Source organism: Culex quinquefasciatus, chromosome 1 (assembly GCF_015732765.1).
Source record: "Culex quinquefasciatus strain JHB chromosome 1, VPISU_Cqui_1.0_pri_paternal, whole genome shotgun sequence".
Classification (NCBI taxonomy): Eukaryota; Metazoa; Arthropoda; class Insecta; order Diptera; family Culicidae; genus Culex; species Culex quinquefasciatus.
Window position 1 is genome coordinate 83,903,651 of NC_051861.1, and position 22,388 is coordinate 83,926,038.

Below are 22,388 nucleotides of genomic sequence, written 5' to 3' on the forward strand. Positions count from 1 at the left end.
TTGTTTCAACTTCTTTTGACATTTTTTATTAGTTTAAATTATTTTAAATGCAACCCTTTTATTTTCTTGTACTCAGTTATAAACAAAATGCGCATGTTGATTTCCAAGTAAGAGATTGTTATTATCGTTGATTATTTGTTCCAAAAGTTAAACTGTCAGTGACTCTTTTTCAATCTGCAAAAACAGTGATTACTATTTATAATTTTTTAACTGAAGACCTTTAAGACATTCGCTAATGGGGTAAAAGATGACTTTGTGTGTACTTTTTTCAGAAAAAACTGGATGAAATTTGGTCAAATTTGAATTGAAAGGGAACATAAATATAGTCTGACTACATAACCAATATTTTTTATTATTTTTTGAATTATGATACTACATACTTGGGTAAGAGGTTATGATTTAGTGATTATAGTGTAATAACACAATAAGAGCTTTTTAATCACAATAAAAAGCTTCAAATACATAATGGCATCTGATAAATCAATCAAAAATATATAAAACAAATAAATAAATAAATAAATAAATATAAATAAATCAATCAAAAATATATAAATCAATTAAAAATATATAAAATATATAAAAATATAAGTTTTTTTGTAAATTAGGCTGTTATATAGGAAATACTAAACAATAAAAAAAACATATTTTTTGTTGAATTTAAGATAACTCCGGCTCCGACTCCGACTCCGGGTTATCAGAAATCTTCGGCTCCGACTCCGACTCCGACTCCAGCTCATAAAGTTTAGCCGACTCCGACTCCGACTCCGACTCCAGCTGTTCGAGTTTTGACGACTCCGACTCCGACTCCGACTCCGACTCCACAGCCCTGCTGATAACGAATCCGAGGTCCACTTTTCGATATTGATATCGATGTCAAACCAAGAAAACGTTCAAAAGGTCATTCTCATAAAAAATTGCTGGGGGTGCTGGAAGAAGAGATTTTCTTCTTCTTCCTCTCTCCATATTTCTTTCAAAAAATTCGGGGGGGGGGGGCTTCAGCCCGAAGCCCACCCCCCTGGCTACGGGCCTGGACACGAAGTATCGAAAAATTGATTTCGGATTCGTGATCAGTGACCATAATTATCCCTTAGAGTTAAGTTTCATTGAAACAGAAGAAAGGGTCAGGACAACTTTTCCGATTTCGCGTGAGTTGGAGGAGAATGACGAGTTTTGTTGGTCCAAGACGGGGATTGATCCTCCGACCTACTGCTCACGAGGTGGTAACGTTACCATTGGACTAAATGTCCCGGTCAAATTTCTCTGAAAGATTTATCAAAATGATACCCGGATACAAATTTGATATTTAACAAGGCAAACTGTTTTCTACAATCTGATTGAATCAATATAATGAAAATCAGATAGGCAATGAAATCTTTTGAATAGGTTTTTTTATTAGGTCTTCGTGTTATTTTCAGCTATGTTTTTAGGAGAATTGCAAAGAGAGCTAGACAACATGAAAATTTGATATCACACACATTTTCTCAGCCATGCACTCAACTACCGATTTCACTGAGACCCTTCCCCGGACTGTGAAATACGCACTTTCTCGCACTTTTAGCCGAAAGGGTTTTTCTACCGCACCCCAACCCAGACTGCTGCTGCTGCTGGCCCCTGTTGCCTGCCGGTGTTCCAGAAAGGTGGGAGAAAATTACTCTGATTAAAATAATTGGAATTGAATGCGAGACCGACGAGTTGTGGCCATCACCCACCGGCAGGACACAGTCAGTACAGGACACTCACCGGCAGGAGACAGTACACCTCTTATCGACAGAGACAGGCCACCCAGAGTGTCGGAGTGGGAGGGGTGTGTAGAAAAAGGAAGGAAGCTTTTAAATCGTAAACCGATTGCCATTCGACAGATTTATATGCAAATGGCCCTCACCCTCCTCCTGGGTTTTTGTGCGGAACTGAACACTGCATAGTTTCCGGCGAATTGCGAACGCCTGAAGGTATGCACCGAGTGCATCTTGCGGAGTCTCATTAGGCGCACGCGAGCCAAATTAGTCCAGTTTTCTATTAGGGTATTATCTGCTGGCCGGGGACTACTCATCGCTGATCGGTCACGAGTGATATTAATACCGCGGCCGTTCTAATGGTGGACAAATTGGCTGCAGGTGGTGGCGCCCCGCAAGTGGATGACGGTGAACACCTGTGAGGAATCTAATTAGGCGTGTGTTGGATTGGATTGGGCTAGGTGAAAGGGGTGTTGATCAATGATTAGACTACAGTTATGATTATTTTATGGCTATATTGTAAATTAAGTTCCTAGAATTACTTGCATGTTGAAACTCAAGGACTATCTGGAGTTCTAGAATCTAGAATGTCGTTTGGCTAATAATTTGAAGATGTGGTACAAATATCCTAAATGCTCAAATTTCCACTTTCAAACTGTAACCAACCATAGCGGAATAATTCGTCAACCCGTCTCGCAACCAAAATTCAATTAGAAATAAATACCGAGCACTTCACCATTATAAATTTGATATTTCGTCGTGGTCGTTGCACTGCAAGCTAGTCCTCCCAGTCGCATTAAGGGGCCTAATTTGCATAAAATATTTAACCCTTTTCATCGAGCAACTTCGCGTCGCCACTGTAATTATGGCCTGAACAAAGTCGGGAGTGCGATTTTCCAGGAGAGGGAATCCTCAAAAATTCCTCCTACCAGGAACATTGAAAGCCGATCTTCACCTCCTCCTCCCACCCCTTAACAGTTGTGTCTCTTTTCAATAAGTGTTCCTCCGTCAAGCAGCCACGCAAAACAATGAATATTCAAATGAGGTTAGGTTTTCCCGTGCCGAAACCAAACAAAACAACAGACAAAAAAACGAAGAAGGTGACGGGATAATGGCTTTCCATTCAGTGCTAAAAAGGTACGGGGCCCTTTCAGTCCTAGTATTTATTAGCGTAAATAGAGTGTCTCTAACTTGGCATGGCAATTTACGGTCGGTGTTTAAATTTAATAAACACAAATAAATAAGTGATAATGACTGTGTCTTGCAAGTTGCGCGCCCCAGCTCTTGTGGCACCCTCCCGTAATTTTCGGAGAAAATCCATGAAAATATGGTGTTGCGCGGCAGGAAGTTTTAAAGGTGGGCGTCCAACATGTGTGTAGTGATAACGTGGGTGAGGAGGGAAGGTAATCTAATCGGGAAGTTATGAAGGAAACCATACATCTCCGGGTTGAGCCTCGGGTAACCTGTGGCGCTTTTCTTTCGCAGGGAAAAAGTTTTCGGTTTCAATTTGTGAACGAGGTGGTTGCTGAATTGGAAAGATCAAATAAGGTGAAACGGTCCCTGTTTGACCCTGGCCGACGGTTGGTTGTTGCGAGAACTCTGGTGGGAATTTCGGTTTTCGACTTTAAGTAATCGATTTATGAGGCTGGGTTCATTTACATTGTGTCGTCACGGAAGAGTTGGTGTAACTGTCACTTGTAGGTTCTGAATTATGGTGATTATATTTGCATGTTGAGGCGAGGCTTGTGTGGATCAATCGGACCGCACACTGGACTTTTGAGGAAATTTTGAGCTCAATTGTTGGGCTCAGTTTCGGTCAGTACCACTGCCATTTTCCGTTAATCAATTGTACAGGATCGAAAGGACTTGTCATTTAATGAGATTTTTTTGTGCTTTTCAAATGTGCAACAAGCCATGGGTAATTTGTTACATTCAGAACATTTTTTCTCCAATGATGAACAGAACACTGCCTACTAAGATATTTTTAATGACGAAAATATTTTGTTGAAACATGAAACTTATGTAAAATTTTGATGAAATTCATGGACATTATTTTATTTGAATCAAAAAAAAAAAAAAAACAGAGTAGCAGGCGGTTTTCATCGTTCGAATGGAAATCAAATCCTGAAATTTTAGAGAAATTCACTTTTTACTTTACAAAATTGCGAATATCTCTGCTTTTATTAAACCAAAATTGATTCTTCTTTGTGGAAATTGTTCAGAAAACTGTTTTCTACAATGTTATTGATTGGAAAATGTTTGAAAATTTCATAGTGTAATATGGCAGAGGATAAAAAATGGGAACCTTTTGGGTAATACATAGCTTTTTAATGAAATACTTTAAGTTTAGCATTGTTTTATGCTCGAATGTGCATCCGGGCAATCGGTTGCTTTATTGGCATAACAAATTATGCAAAGAAAAGTTTGGTTTATTTTAAAGAAAACTAGAAATCAGGTAAATTTGGCTTGGAAACTTTTTATTAGAGGTCAAATTTGTATTGTTGAGTCTCTTGAAGCACATTTATAAGAAATAAGATGAATATGAACATAAATCCATCGATTTTCATCGACTTTTCTGAAGAAAAATCCTATAAAATCGGAAAAAAAAATCAAAAATTAAAGTTGCTCTAGACTCCCTTACGAAATATTTCGCCGGACCCCGCAAAATGTCTGGAAAGAGTCCTTCTTTATGGCTCCAAATACCAGACTTGCCGAATTTTTTATCTTTATGTCCTCGGAAAAATACATCGAGGTATTAAAAAAACATAAAAGCACGTGAAAGATGCCAGCAAACCCCTGGTGTTTTGACTTCTCTACAGCGGGCCGAATAATTTTTGATTATTATTTTTGATGACGAGAATTAAAACACAATAGTGAATAAAACAAATGATGAAAAAAGTGTTAACACAACATTTGTTTAAACTTTTAAATAAATTTTTATGCTTTTTTATTTAAGTTGCGAAGAACCCTGAAGAAAAAGGATGCACAAAATCTTGAAATAAATCTATTTACCTAATTTTAAAGCCTCTTTGATCCTGTTTTTTTTTTAAATATTAGTTTTTAGTTTTTTTCTGTAAATTATTAATTTAAATGTAAGTTAACTCTCTACAACCCAACCCCATTTCTAAACGGGCTTCGACTAAAAAAATCGCCAAAAATCTATTTTTCAACCAATTTTTGATCTTTAAAAAGCACATGAAAAAATAACACTTAAATTATTAGAAAAAATTAGAGTTGGAAGTTTTACTTGTTTTATGTGACTTTCACAATTTCATTCAAAATGCCTTTTTTCAGGGGTCAACTTTGGCTGTGTTTTGCAAGGGAGGAAAGGCTATAAAATTACTCGAAAAACAAAATTCTTAATTTGACCTCCTAGACCCACCTTCATGTATACATATCGGCTCAGAATCAAATTCGAAAGAATTCGTTCGAAAGACCTTTCCAACGAGTTCAATAGATTGCAGACCTGACAATTTATAAGCACATTAGTGCCCTGAATGATGATGATCTGACTACTCAATCTGATGGTATGAATAATAAATCAAGTTGATAGAACACTGAAAGGTTCGCCCTTTTGTATCTATTTTGTATAGCATTACCCTCTAAATGGGAGGAAGGGTGGATTAAGCAACGTTTTTTTACTAATATTTCCTAGGTATTTCCGAATAAAAGAAGTATGTAGGTTTTTTTGTAGTCCTCCAAAATACGTTTTTTAAAGATTTTAATGATAATAGTGCCATTCTGTAGCAGAAAATGTGAAAAACATGCAAAAAATAGAAAAAGTGACTAAAAAACATGAAAAAAAAAGATAGGTGGATAGAACATGTCAAATTCTACCAAAAACAAACATAAACTAAACAAGATAAATGCAAATTAAAATACTAAAAATAAAACAAGAAAAACTTAAAAGAAGTAATGTTTTTCGTAGCACAAAAGTTTCCCCAAAATGATCTTCTGAATAAAGGAAATATAAAAAAATAAAAGAAAATTTCGACAGTAGAGGGGTAAACATAATTAAAATAATAACAAAATCGACAAAAATCACCCATTTTGTTCGTTTTAATTTTCTATGAGACTTAACATTTTGTATATTGATTTCATTTTTTCATTCCTTAAAAAACTATGAATCAATTATGATTTTCAATTTCTTAGTGTCACTAAAATGCAAAATTTCATATTTCGATGCCTCTGTACTAAGCTTGCTAGGTTTTCTATCCAGTTAGCATGAAAGAGAAGGTACAGCGTCCTCCACATTCTCGTGCTTTTCCTAGAAGATTAAAATGTGTTTACAAAGTCATACAAACCTATTTTTGCAATTCCGTCTCCAAACTGTTTACTTTCCGTGTACGACGAAACAACCTACTTTTCTTTAACAATTTTTTTTTTAAAGTTCTACTTTTCAGCAATGTTTCGAAAAGTAATACATTTTAACATTATATTGGTTAAAATGGTGGATTGACTAAGCACATGGACATTAGAGTGACAATAAAAAAAATCGACTCTCTGACTCGGTTCCTTAGGCAAAAATAAGTATAATATACACATATTATGTGCCTATATTGAGTAAAATCGGTCAAAGTTTAAGGGTTGCTTTTTATCGTTGAAGTTTTTATGGGGAAAATCGCAAAAATGTGTGCAGAAAAACATCGTTTCAGTATTTTTCTGCCAGGTGGCGCGGGCCTCACTCAAAACTGTAAGATTCTTGTAAGAAATTCAACTTCCTACAACTTTGCCAAAGGGTGCAACAAGATCCGAGTTGATACTGATTTTTGTTGGTTTTTTTTTTTTATTAAAAAGTGTTTTCTTATATACTTCCTTTATACACCGAGATTTTTCGAAATTTTAAATTTTCCTTGTCACCCTAATGGACATTACACTTACGATTACTTGATTTTTTCAGCACTCTTCGTGTTTATTTAACTCGGTGAACCTCGTTGGATAAATGTACGACCCGTGCTGAAAAAAATCTGCTTTTTGCAACTTGTTGCATGAACTACTATTTCATGTCTAAGGAAACCTCTGGTTTTGAATTTTGCGCATGCATCCAAAATAGTTTTCATTTTCTTTTTGTTGTTTAGTATCATTTTCAACGATTAAGACTCTTGCCTCAGGTTGCTGCACAAGCTGACTACTCAAGTGGAATAAACTGTTTTTCACTACAAATGGTAAATATCAATCGCCACTCTAAACTCCAAAGCGAAGTAACCTTCAGTTGAATCATCAGCTAGTGCGTTGGTAGGTAAGCAGAACTTCCAAGCATAACGACATACAGACGATTCAGTAGAGGACGAGACTCAGGTTTCACTTTTTGAAATCTGTTATTTGAGTATTTATGGATTGATCATCAACTAGACCGCATTGTAAGAAAAATGCATTGCTTTCTAAAACATAAATTAATTTATTTAATTTAAACTTATTTTCTTGATGTTTTTATTGCGCTGTATTCATGCAAATATAACAGCGTCTTCGAAAGGAACGTCGAACTGCAATGAAACGAAGAAGAAAAAACTCGCTTAGATATACCAGCGCAATTTAACCGCTACATGCAGTTGGTCTAAAAATAATCCGCAACCCACGGTCAGCCAACTCTCCAGGCAGGCGAATTAAATATTCAATTGCAAGCGCGTGCCTTGCACGCTGACATGGTCTAGCCATGAGATGGGTTAGGTCTTTTACGTAACTGACCTGCTTTCCAGCTTAAGCTACACATTTTCACTCATTCTGCGGTCGGATCTTTCGGGGAGTTTCGGGTTGTCCAGATGGTTCCACCGGATCGCGCTTGATCTCCCCGATGATCTGATAACGAGCTTCGAACTCCTTTTTCGCTTGAGCTTCCATGGCTTCCAGGTCCTTGTTGAGCTGCTCCGAGTCAACCTCTCCAAAAAGGTTTTTCTTTGCTGATTTTGCTTCGATTTTGCCTTCCGGTTGCTGTTGTTGATGTTGGCTTTGCTGGTTCTTCATAGTTTCCAACAGCTCGTCTGCTAGTGGATGTACTTGTGGTGTCACTGCTGGATCAGACTGAACTGAGCCGCGTTTCCTGCGTCCAGTTCGCTCTTCTATTGCGGTTTAGATTCTACTGTCTGTATGAAGTTCAAGTTTTCTTCGGCAAATACGCTTGTGGTCCCGCTGCAGGTTCTCTATAAACTAGATTCCCTTTTCAGTGAATGAATATCATCAGGTTGGTGGTGCAAACCAGCTAGCAGTTCGCGAACGGTCATTCATTATTGCATTTTACGGCCCAACTCGACGGCTCGTAAATAGAAAGTGTTGGGGTAATTTACCATAATATTTACTTTCAATTTGTTTTTAATTTCACAGAACCGATTTAACAGATTTTTGGTAGTACTTAACATGTTTGTTTAACGTCAATAAACTCAATTAACGAGTCTGTGTAATTTTTGTCAATTTACCCTTTGCAAGTCGAAGTTATTCGATGTAATTTTGTTTGCTTTATCTGAGTGCATTATTGTATCACGTCGTCACCATTCTATCTTGTTGCATCTGCTAAATACAGAGTGAAAAGTGGTGATTTGATTTTGGTTGACGATAATACATGATAAAAAAAAACAGATTGATATTATGCATAATGTAACAAGTGGTTAAAGTGTAACACGAGATCATGACAGTGACGATTCATCATTTTGAACGTAAAATTGAACTATTTCTGCGTGATGTTATGCGCGGATGTCTCACCATTGATGAGTTGCTCAGCCGCCAAAGCAATGCAGTTTGCGAATATCCCACACCGGCATTGTTTACACTGATAGTAATTTATTTTGGGTGCAAAATGCAGTCCCCCAAATCGCGATTAGATAAGCAAGTGCAGTGAATGGATGCTTCTCAGAACCGTTTGTCGGGCTCTTTAACTCAAGTGCATTATGACGTGGGTCGTCGTTGAACGAGTATGGCATGCTCGTGGGAGTGTGTAAACCGACTGAATGATTTTCTTATAAGTATTGTGATTAATTTAAAGGGACAGTATTGGGTATTGCGTTATTCGACGAAAACGTTCAAGCATCCTGGTGGCGAGTTTCAAAATGACAGCGTGCTTGGAAATATTTAAATGTTAAGCGGTTTTTGATTTTTATCTCACTCGATTTTTTTTTAAATATGACAATCGCATAAATGAATCAAAGATATATAAATCATAGGGGCTCAGTTTGTTTGTCAGGATTTTTTTATGAAAATAATTTAAAAAACACTTTTGAAAAATTGACGCAAATAAGTTTTGATTTCATGGTACCGTAAACCGGGGTGACATTGATAGAATTTTAATTTATTTTTGGAATATTTTCAATCTGTTAACGTTTTTCTCAAGTTTTTTTTTTTAAACATGTACTTGAGTAAGCCACACAAGGTCCATACACTATTTTTGAAAAAAATAATTCAATAGTGTTTTAAAAATTAGTTGCGATGAAAATTCTTATTTTGAATTCCGAGGTGACTTTGATTGTCATAATTTGTCTTGTTAAAATCATGTATGTATGTATGTATGATTCCCATACCCGCAGGCAACTTGGTCCCGAAACACATGTGAGCGCTAGACGAACAATTCGATAATCTTTTACTCCGTTATCTGTACACCCACGTGCATAAGTTTTTTTGCACGAATTTTAGTGCTACAAATACTGGCGCATAGATCAAAATGGTTTCCCTCTTCCCTCCCCAAGCGCCGGAAATTTGTAGCGGGTGTAGGGACACTTTGCATAGACGCCCTTGCTCCCATCACGTCACTGAGGGTATGGAGCGACGAGAAATTAATAAGCATGCCCCCCCCAGTCGAACCTTCATTAGAGAAGCAGGCAATCCACAACTCACAGCGAACGACCAAGGGAACACCCTATCGCGTATTTAGTGGAAATTGGCGTAGTAAGTCTTGAGTGGAATGAGTGAATGGTAGCGTATAAGTGAAAGTTTTTTTTGTACTATAACAAGAACGGGCTCACCAAATTATATATCTTCAACACCAGCTTCATCTTCAGTATCAGGAGTGGTCCGATTTGACTTACTTGAGATCCGCCGACAAACTTGAAACAGCCAGATGGTTGATGATAAGAATTTTCGCCGAGTTTGAAAACGTCACCGACGGACCCAATGGTTGTCCGAGGAAACGCACGGGATGAAGATTACCATCCGCCGATGAGTTGCTACCAGGATACGTTGACGTTGAAATCCGGAAAGCAGCTCAATTTTTTGCAACACGCTCGGAAAATCCAGAAAGAAGTGCTCCTGAAGTCACGCTGGAAACCACCGTCAGGACACCTTTTCTGCGACCACCACCTTCTCCACTGAATATCGGCAGAAATTACGGGATTTTTTTGCACTTTTTGAAACGAAATTGAGAGAGGAAAAATTTTTTTTTTCGATCCGCACACACGCGAGGCTTACTACGATCCCTCTTGTTGAAATCAAATTTGAGGTGTTAAAATTTTATTTTTAAGTCAAATGTACCGTCACTGAGGTTGCTGATACATTTTTCAAAGAATGTTTTTTTACTGAATTCATTTAAAATTTAGGTAAGGAATTCGATGCACGAATCATAAAATTTTACACTTTATATGAGATTTGTTCTACTGAAAATGTCTATAAATTTGAAGATATGTCTGAATGATTTTGCTTAAAAACATATTACTTATTATTTCCAAAAATAATTTATCTTCTCCTAGTGAAATTTATTCCAAAGAATTCGAAATTGCAATCCGTTTTCCGATTAGAAACCATGTTCATTGAGAAAATCATAACACTTTGAGAAGATTAAAATAATGCTCATCATCAAAATTTTCCTAATTATAGTTAACTAACTTTTTAAACTTTTCAAAATTGTATGAAAACTCAAAGTACTTTGAATACTTTTCTACCATGGTCAGTATGATTCCATAGCATTCCGTACGTATTTAATTTGTACTCTTCATTTTGCGGAAAAATCTCAAACCTATCAAAGTCACCCCGTTTTACGGTAATGCTTTTTATGCATGTTTTAACGATTAAACAAATGTAACTGCCAATGACGGAAGAATCTTCTTCAAACGAAAATCTTTTGACGCTCATCAAGAGAAAAATCGTAAAGAAACATTGCTCTCCTCTCTCATGCACGAAAGATCGGTTAAAATAATCTCTTAAAAATTTCATCTGGATTATTCGGCGAAAAACCGCGTTCACTACTACACATGCAGGTGTAACGTAACACCCCGAATTTTTTTTGTTTTGCTCCCTAATTTCTTGACTCATTTTGAGACATTTTTTAATATTTTTAATATATTTGCAGCGATCAGTACGAATAATTTGCCTTTTAAGCTTTTTTTCAAAAAAAACTGTTTCACAGAAAAGTTTTTCTAGAAAAATACATTCGTTTTTGCTAAGTTATTTATTAAAAAAAATTAAATTGAAAAAAAAACTTCAATTTGAAGTAAACACAGTTGAAACTGAAAGAAATTTTAATTTAGAGTCATTTTGTATATTTTAAGACAACAATCCATGTTTTTTTTCATAAATTTCAAAATTGTACGAAATGGATACACAGAAAAATATCCGACGGTAAAATCGCATGCAAAAGCATGCACATCATCTTCGTCAAAAGAGACACTTAATATTACACGTAGCATGTACAATTTTTGTAAACACAAAAAAAAGTTGCAACCGACGGGATTCAAACACAGCACCAACAGTAAGGACTGGCGCCTTAGCCCGCTCGGCCATCAGACCAATGAAGAATAGAAAGGATAAACGCATATATGAGCTTGTCATTTCGGTCAAGTAGGTTTCCCATACTGATGGGCTACATATTCCAGGGTGTAATATTACATAGAATTTCATAGAATAATGCAACATTTATTTTACACCCAGGCATTTTACACGCAGTTGGATTACTACTTCTTTTGCTGTGTAATTTTGTTTTCTTGCACCATTTTCAGTTCAAAAATAGCAATATAGAAATTAGAAGAATTAAATTCAAACATGAAGAATGTTTTATATTTTGTTAAAATTTGATCAGAAGCTTACTTTTTTTTTTAATTAAGACAATCAATTTTTTTTATTTAAAACTTCAAGAACTGCCTAAGGACTGGTCATAGAACTATTTTGAAAAGCCGTTGCGGGCCGGATAAAATGGCTTCACGGGCCGGACGTTGGGGAGGCCTGCATTAATTTGATTTTCTGTACAGAGAAACCTCTTTTTACGCGTTTTTTTCTAATTAGTCGATATCTCTGGAACGACAGCACGATTTTGGAATCTTATAAAAGCAATTTGTAGATTTTACTCAAATCTACAAAACGCCTTTTGAAGCTTGCATGAATATTGCATGGTTTAAGAGATACGTCAATTTGGACAAGTTGTATTCAAGACATTTCTTGAGGATCCACTGGAGCGGCAACATATGGAGAGCTAAATATTAAGAAGTCCCGTCGGCATTAAAATATTGTCTCGTTTATCTTGGAGAACACATCTTACGCTGCCCAAACTCTTCAACCCTCTTAAAACCAAACTGCCTCAACCCATACTTCCTTGAATTTCCCATCAGTGTCTTCCTCTCCGGACCAATCAGCGCTCGCACGATGCCCTTCAAATACTTTCTTTCTTTTACTTACAGCAAAAAAGAAAAAAAAGAACCCCGAAAATGTATCTGTCTTCCCGGAAAAATCTACGCCTATTTTGGCTCTCGTCTCGCTTTTTTCTCATCTGCCACAAGGAATAGAAACCCGAGAAATTTCTCCCAGGGACGTCCTCTAGCGGCAAAAGAGAAGAAAAAAACTACAACCAAGAAGAAAACCCCTCGAAAACACAGCGGAAAAAGTCACCGAAGAGAAAGTCTTTCTCTGAGCAAAATTAGGGAACGACGGATTCGGGAAGAACATTTTGTGTTGCAATGAGTCACCCAACAATGTTGCGCGATTTCCCCTCTGCAACGCAGTTCAAAACTGTTTGTCACACAGGGGAAATCAATGCTACATGAAATTTACTCGTTTTGTCACGTTGCACTCGGAGGGGAAATCGGGGAATGTCACAGTCACTTCGCGACAAACTACCGCTACGTCACAGATGTCGCGTGACTTTTACAGCGTCGCGTGACAATTGGCGGTGGGTTGCCCTTGGAAACCACCATTACCGTACGACGCAGCAGCACCGGTTTACACCGGTTTGTTTGTGTTGGTGTTTGCTTGTGTGGTGGAAAACTCACCCGCATGGGTTTTTCCCGCGTTTTTCCACCGTCGTCGTCAGAGGTGCCGTCGGTGGCTGCTTGGTTTTGTGGATATTTTTTTCTTTTATTTGTGGTTGTCGCGCGAACTAACATTTTCCTGTCGTTCTGGCGCGTACACTAGCGTGTCCCAAAAAAACACGAAGTCGAGGAATTCAATGTGCTCAGTTCTCAAATGATAGAAAATCATGTTAGAAACAACTCTCTCATACATGAAAACTTTCGGAAAAATCGTTTACCACGTTCCCTGGGCATTTTTTTGAAAAAAGTCAGTTTTTTCGACAATTTCACAAAATCTGCTTAGAAAAAATGGAAAATGTTGAAATTTCAAATAGCCTATACCATCAAATGATGGTCTGTGGTCCAATAAACAAGTTAATGTATCGATTTGGCCTTTTAAACCATTGTTTTTACTTTCCCGGTAGCTTTTATGTCGAAAAATACGAGTTTTTGCTTTACTTTTTTCAATCTTTTCCTCGGTATTGAACACAAAAATTTCTCATATGTGAGAATACATGCATCTTGTAGGAAATTTTCCGCCAAAGATTTTCGTCTAAGCAACTTTGAAGTTTCATCAACTCTGAGCTGAGATATTCCAGTTTTTGTGAAGAAAGAATATTGAATATTTGAAAATGTTGAATTTAATCATCATTGGCATACAATATTAAGGAAAATTTAAGCCTAATTTTAAGTGCGGCTATATCGCATCTAATCTAATCTAATCTAATCTAACCCTAGCGCAGCCAGTCTTTCGAGGGCATCCTGGAGAATGCCTTAGGTTGATTGACGCCTAGCATCTTCTTGTCATTATCAACATTTGCAGTGCGCCATTGCATTAACATGCATTGAAACATCACAAACGTCGAAACGGCCAGGCCAACTGCGTAAAGTTAACCGCAAAGATGATTCGTTGAATTGGATTGAGTTTGAACACGAATGTTCAAACAGCAATACATTTCTGAATCTACAGGGGAGGAAGAAACGTGGGATCCCCGCTCACGTTCCTGTTTATTTAGGCAATTAATCGTTGGGAGCCACCATGCTAAGAAGTTTTGGTGCTCCGGGACCTCGAGGATGGGACATCGTATTTCCACAAATGCCCTGGACACTATTTGCCGTGGTTATAGCGCCACAACTCGCTCTCTGTTGGTAGAGAAAGTGAAATTTATTAAATAGTAATAACATAGATCACCAATTCTGATGATTTCAAAATTTAATGAAATTTAAAAATAACTATTTATTTTTATTTGTTTTTTACATGTGTGCACATGTAGTAATTATACAATGCAAAAAAAATAAATAAAATAAAATGCAGACTCACCTTTAACATTGCAGACTTTTAACATCTGAAAAAGAGAAGCATACCTGAGGTGCAACACCACTCTCTAGTTCCCCTACCGTTCCAGTTTCCGATGTAAAAGGGACGGGCTATCCAACCCCTCTGCAGTCCCAGAAAGCACCAACTGTTTAGTCCGCGAGCGAATCGCGAACGCAGCAACAGAAACTTCCGTCGCTCTCACACCTGGCAACGTTGGAGCAATAGTCAGCTGACAGGCACACACCTCCGATCAAAGCAGCCAACTTCCGATGATGACAAACCCCCCGAAACCATCACTCCCACCCCACAGCATGCGCCACCGTTCGACAATCAATCTTCTCGCTCTCTAATCAGCACATGAGAGCGTATTCAAAGAGAGCGTCATCGATGATGGCGGAGCAGTGATGATGACCGTTGTCATCAGCGTAGACTGCCTCTCGCTCGATACACACTCGCTCACTTCAACACGAGCAGCTTTCACACACACCACGCACACCTCAGAAGCTAACCAAGAGCAAAACGTGGCTTGCTTGCAAAGTCCCTCTTATTTTCTTCTCTCTCCTTGTTCCATTCTCTTCCTTTTCAGAAACTCTCTCACAGTACAGTACCAATGCTTTGGTATTAGTGTGATAAGTCTCGCTGCGGCATGTCTTGGCCCGAAATGTGAAAAAACATGGCGAAGCCAGTCTTTCATTTCAATTACAAACGCGAATGCATCGAAATCACCGCGAAAATTTCCAATGCGAACGACAAACTAAACATTGCTGCCACTACGCGGACACTTTTAGGGAAATTTCCGAACCAGAACGTCCAAAAAACTATAAAAACGAAACCGAAACAAGCCCGCCGAACAAAACGAACCGCACAGCTCAACGTACACTCTCAGACTCATAAGTGCGGCTATATCGCATCTGTTTTTAAACATAATTGGCTCATCCTCTAATATTATGGCCACTTGGTGTTGTTTTCTCATGGCACACTACGTGCTAAATCAATGAATTACTTTTAGTAAATAACTCATATTTAGAGCATTTTGCATTTAATCCAATCGATGCACGTTTGCTGTGTTTCCATGGATACAAATAAACAAAACAATCGATGCCTCTGTGCTCTCTTATGCTAACTAGATAGGAAAACCATTAAGCATAGTACAAGAGAGCACAGAGGCATCGAAATATATGGTTCGATTGTACGGGGATGGCATTTGTCCACGCTCCATACAAAAAAGTTTTTTTATGGACAACTGACCACGAGAAGGGTAGGGAGCTGAGATTAACAAAAATGTCTACGAGATCAATGGATGTGTCCCTATAGAATAAATTCTAAATACTTAGTGTTATTTTTAATTTACCTAAACATCGGATTTATCAACAGTAGTTATAAGAAGGGAGTGTAAACGTTACGTTGTGGTTCAGATCACAGAAATGCGTACAATCGAACCTTATATTTGTTTTTTGTTTATTTGTATCCATGGAAACACAGCAAACGTGCATCGATTGGATTAAATGCAAAATGCTCTAAATATGAGTTATTTACTAAAAGTAATTCATTGATTTAGCACGTAGTGTGCCATGAGAAAACAACACCAAGTGGCCATAATATTAGAGGATGAGCCAATTATGTTTAAAAACAGATGCGATATAGCCGCACTTAAAATTAGGCTTAAATTTTCCTTAATATTGTATGCCAATGATGATTAAATTCAACATTTTCAAATATTCAATATTCTTTCTTCACAAAAACTGGAATATCTCAGCTCAGAGTTGATGAAACTTCAAAGTTGCTTAGACGAAAATCTTTGGCGGAAAATTTCCTACAAGATGCATGTATTCTCACATATGAGAAAATTTTTGTGTTCAATACCGAGGGAAAAGATTGAAAAAAAAGTAAAGCAAAAACTCGTATTTTTCGACATAAAAGCTACCGGGAAAGTAAAAACAATGGTTTAAAAGGCCAAATCGATACATTAACTTGTTTATTGGACCACAGACCATCATTTGATGGTATAGGCTATTTGAAATTTCAACATTTTCCATTTTTTCTAAGCAGATTTTGTGAAATTGTCGAAAAAACTGACTTTTTTCAAAAAAATGCCCAGGGAACGTGGTAAACGATTTTTCCGAAAGTTTTCATGTATGAGAGAGTTGTTTCTAACATGATTTTCTATCATTTGAGAACTGAGCACATTGAATTCCTCGACTTCGTGTTTTTTTGGGACACGCTAGGCGTACACTTTGCCGACGGTCTGAAGTTGGTCTTTGGAATAATAAACAAAGACAGTTTAGTTGGAAATTGTGAGGATTTTGGGTAAACTTGCGGAAAAATTTCCGAGCGCACAAAGGACACCTTGACGGCACGTTTGAGGTGTTTTCCGTAAGGGATCAATGGGGCTTAACTTTTAAAAATGTATTGAAAATGAGAGAAATTCATGTTATCCCTTTATCTTTTTTTTGCGTTTTTAATTTGCACGTTTTATTTTTAAGCCAAAATTTAGCTTTCAATAAACATTATAATTTGTAAAATCTAAAATTAAATATTATTATTGTCGACTAAATCAAAATTTCGATAAAAAATATTTTGAACTGCATCATTTTTTTCTGTTTTTTTTTATTTCTTGGGAAAACCATTTTTTCAACGATGAAAAAAAACAACTCTTCTCACAGTTAGATTATATTATATACCTTTTTGATTGGAATGCATTAATTTTTTAAACCGACTAGGTGACATTGGGTCTGGGGGTTGAGATTGGGTCATACACATTTCTGCATTTTTGTATGACTCAATCTACCCCCCAGAGATTTCTTTCGGTGTGTTTATTTGTTTTTTTTTTTGTAATAAAAGTCTTAAAAACTAATTATTTTACAAAAATATTTTTGGTAACAAAATTAGTCCAGTGTAGATATTATTTTTATTGAATCATGTCGTATCTTCTTCAAAATTAAAAGCAAATATCTCGAAAAACTTTCAAACAAAAAAAAATGTCAATGGATAATTATTTTTTAACTTGATTGAACCAGTTATGAACAGCACCGCAATAAGGGGTTTTTTTCAAAAGTAAAAATCTTTAGCAAAAATTGGGCATCTCTTGACTACATCGAACAAATAAATAAATAAATAAATGGGTTAACAAACAATCGTATAGAATATAAACAAATTGGAAATTCCCGGATCCTGAATTTTTATAAATTTTGTCTTGGTATTTCTGGAATTAAATAAATAAATATTCTGGTCAGGAATTTCAGATTTGGGTGTGAAAATAGAGGAAAAATTTCAAAAAAATTGAAAAAATTTGAGGAAAAAATTCATAAAATTTGAAATCGCATAAATTTTATTGGGCATATATCACCAATAATAAGGCTTATTACAGATTTTTTGATTGAAATGCTTTGATTTGTAATCCTATCCTATCTCTTGAAGAATGTCATATACACGACGTGTTTTCTAGAGCAAAATTTCCGGGAAAAAAATGCTTCCAAGAGCGAAAAGATTCATCGAGAAATTTCTGAGATATCTATTTTTTATGTTTTTTAGTTTTAAATTTCTTCATTATTCATAGGAAACTTATCAAATGACGTGTTTTATGTTTAATTTAATCATCAAAATGTGTGAAATAAGAAATGAAACAACACTGTTAATGGTTGCAAATGCTAAACATTTTAAAAATTAAGTTTTTACTGAGTTTTTGAACTTGTGGGATTTATTTAAAATTAAAATCATAAAACCGTATTAAAATATATTTTTACGAGGATAATTTTCAATATTTATTTATTTATTTATTTATTTATTTTATTTATTTATTTGTCAACACTTCCATCAATATGATGCACAGGCTACTTTCTTAAAAAAAATTGTATGGGTACAAAAAAAAGTTTTACGGTTGAAAATTCATTTAAAAGTAGCAATAAAATTCGAATGTTTTAAACTCAGAATGTTGAAAACACCGTCACAATTTGTTCAATGTTTGAATTAATAATATTTTTCGAAATACATAAGAGCAACTCTCTACGAAATCGGCCGATTTCGACCATTTTTATTTCTTGTATTTTTTTATTTGACTCAAACTTTGTGGGGACAAAATAAGCTGTTTTGCGTCATTGGTTCACCCATACAAGTCTCCATACAATTTTGGATGCTGTCCATACAAAAATGGTATGTAAATATTCAAACAGCTGTAGCTTTTGAGTGAATTTTCTGATCAATTTGGTGTCTTGGGCAAAGTTGTAGGTATTGTTGAGGACTTTTGAGAAAAAAATAGGTACACGGGAAAAAAAATTGCAGATTTTTTTATCAACACTTTTTTTACTAAAACTCAATTTCCCAAAATACGTATTTTTTCATTTTTGAGATTTTTTGATATGTTTTAGGGGACAAAAATCCGCAACTTTTGAGCCATAGAGAAACATGGTCAAAAAATCTGCCGCCGAGTTATGATTTTTTGAAAAAATAGTGATTTTTGGAAAAAATTGAAGTTTTATGCAAAAACAAGTTTGACATTACTTTTTAATGCAAAAAAATCGAAAAGTACTTTACAGATTTTTTGATAAAGGGCTCCGTTTTCAAGATATAGCCACCGAAAGTTTGATTTTAGCGAAATATTTGCAGTTTTTCAATTTTTAAAAATAGTGACCATGAGTGACCATTTCTAAAAATATATTTTTTGAAAAATTCAGAAAATTTGCTAAAAAATTGGACCTCGGGTTGCTGAGATAGAGCCGCTTTAAGAAAAAAAAAACACGAAAATTGAAGTTTTCTAAATCTCACCAAAACAACCCACCTTTTTCTAATGACGATATCTCAGCAATTAATGGTCCGATTTTCAACTTTGCCGAAGACACCAAATTGATCAGAAAATTCACTCAAAAGTTACAGCTGTTTGAATATTTACATACCATTTTTGTATGGACAGCTGCCAAAATTGTATGGAGACTTGTATGGGTGAACCAATGACACAAAATAGCATATTTGGTCATAGGGAAGGTCCCCAAAAAGTTTGAGCCAAATTAAAAAATACAAATAAGACCATTTCCGGTTTTTGTAGAGAATTGCTCATAATTCATTTTTTTTTCAATGTTTATACATAATATTTTTACGAAATAAAAATCTAACAGAAACTGGCATTCCAAACTATTTGAACAAAAACCAACTGTATCAGCTAAATAAAAGCTTAATCAGTCCCGACAGCTGATAAATGTACAGAAAAATTATGCAATAATCTATTTATTTTTGCAAAAAAAAACATTTTTTTAATGTTGTTATGATTTTCATTTTTGAATATAACCCACAAATCCAAAAACTCGGTCAAAACTAATTGTTGAGCAATTTGCAGTCTTCTGCAAAGTTGTCTCTTGTCTTACTTTGCATATTTTGATGAGTAAATGACACATAAAACACACCTTTTGAAAAGTTTCAATTTGGAATAAAGGAACGTAATACAAAAAAAACTAAAAAATTGATATTTCAGAAATTTCTCGATGAAACTTTTCGCTCTTGGAAGCATTGGAAAGCTGAGAAAATTTCTTGTAAGACACATTTGAAAGTATCGATGACTATTTTTCTTCTTGATGCCCAGAAAGCACGCCGTGTATAATATTAAAAAATTGGAATTTTTTAAGGAATAAATTTCCATATTTTATCACAATTTTATCATTTATCCCAAGGTACCGGCATCAGGGTTGAATCAGGACAAATGTAACGAGTTTGTACAGCTGTTAAAACCATGTTTTTGCACAATATTCAACTGCAGTCCCTATTTGCACCAGTTGGCGGTAGTGACTTAATCAATTAAAATAAAAAAATGTTAGATGTAGATAAAAGATGAATTTAAAAATAGTTTTTGGGCAAAATACCAAAACTAAGTGTAATTTTATGTATCGTTGACTAAATGTCATTTTCTCAGTGTCCGTTCGTTTCCTTTCTCTTTGCATTCTTAAAGCCATAAAATAAGTTTATTTTCAATTGATTTATTGGTTACAAACTTATTAAATCTAAAGTCTAGACTCGATTATTCGAAGGCCTTGGCAAAATTTCACATCGGATAATCAAAACTTTGGATAATCGAATCACGAAAAAAAAATTCGTTGCCTTATTTTTGATTGTTGAGCTTTAGTATGACTTTCAAGGGAATTATAATTTATAAATCCAAGATGGCGGCCATAATGGCGATGATGAAATATTGAAAAAATGCTTTTTTATTTTTACAGGCAATCAATCATTCAATTTGAGTAAAGTGGGGTCGCAGAACTCAAATTTGATGTTTAAAATAAGAAAATAGAAAAAAGAAAAAAAAAAGTTGTTCGTGATTCGATTATCCGGAGTCCCATACAAACCTTCGGATAATCGAACTTCGGATAACCGAAACTTCGGATAATCTAGGCTTCGGATAATGGAGTATGGACTGTATCTGAAATCTGCTGTCCCTGTTCAAATTGTTTAAAGATTATCACCAGTTAATGGAAATCAACTAATTCTATAATTTCAATCTTCAAAAGTTTAATAAATATATTGATAAATCGTGTTTATGACTGTTCTAAAAATATCCCGGGATCCTCACTAAAATTAATACTGCGGGTTAAAAATGAAGAAGATTTTTTTAAATCCAGCTCATTTAAATTTTCAAACCGTTAATAATTTTATGAGCTGTATATTTCTCAGAGGAAAATTTCCATCTTTTCCATTTAACCCCACGTTGAAATAAACCACGCCCTTGGGGAAAAATTCGGATACCAGGCAACCTTGAACGCTTGACGGTTTTGTCGTCCCAGACGGTTTTTATAACTTTTGACTCGTTTTGCCTTGCATCGTTCCTGCGGAAACTTTCCGTGGCATCCATTCGATAAATCCACCACAGTGCAGGATTTGTTTTTTTTAATTGATAGATTTTTAACTTAAATAATATAATTAAAACAATAAATTAATTTATCTTATTTTTATTTGTTAAACATTGCAAATGATTTTTACAATATTTTTTGCTCTTTTCTGCTAAATTTCCTTTAAATTCAAAGCTAATTTCAAGTTAGAACTACATACAAAGAACTTATTTCAATAACTTATGCTTCCGATTCTAATTTGTGCAACGCAATTTGCTCTCATCCCTAACGTACCACCGTTCAAGGTGACACCGCCAGGCGATGACTCAACTTCGGAACCGCCTTCGGCCACCGACAAACTTCGGGAGGTTTGCTTTTTTCGCTGCTCTCTTCGCCCTCCGAAATTCAGCTTCTTTTGTGCTGCTGCAACTTGCGATAAGCAAAGGTGTGCGCGTGTGAGTATGTGTGTGTGTGTGAGAAAGAAGGAAAAGCTTTTTCGATCTTTTTTTTTTTGTTTGGCCAGCACAAAAAAAGTGTGCACCTTGGATTTCAATTGTGTGTTTGTGTGTGCACCCAGGAGGATAATTGAATTTGGTGGCAGTAAAAATTTATTGCACTTTTCAGGTTCGATTTGATTTCTGATGGCTGACTGGAAGCATCGTGCCGAATTCGACAAGGTAACGAGCTGGAAGTTTATTGGTTTGACTTTGGAGAGGAGTTTAGAGAAGGAAATCTGGTTTCAAGTGTATTTACGGTGATTTGATTTTGGGTTTATGAAAATGAAGAGGGCTTCTTTCTGAAGATCATTACAAATTGAACCTTTTTTGTGTGTGTTTACACTTATTTAAAGTCATCCAATAAATTGAGAAGAGTTATTGAGTTCTTAATCTTTGTTTTTTTCAAAACTCCATCATACCGTTTACTATTTGCAATCAATTTACGCAATTTTCACGATTTTCTTTCCAACCAGCTCAAAAGCTTAAAATCGACACTCAAATTGGAAAACCCGCAAACGTCAACAGCCCGTCATCGATTCAGTTCAGCCAAACAAATAAAAAACTAACTTAATCCACCTATGTGGTTGTTGCCTTCCTCACTTTTTACCAACATTTCGACGTCGTCGTGCTATCTTGTCGCACCCGCCATTTTGACGTTCCGAGAAAAACGCGTTTTAATGTTTGACCTTGAATATTCAAAAACGAAAGCACGCAATGTAAACAATAACAAACACGTTTTGTTTGGCTCACCATTCTGTGCATTGTCCCAAAGTTTGGTTGAAGTTGGTTGCTGGAGTCCCGAGTTATAATTATAAATGTTTACGGTAGTCTAGCTTGTACGT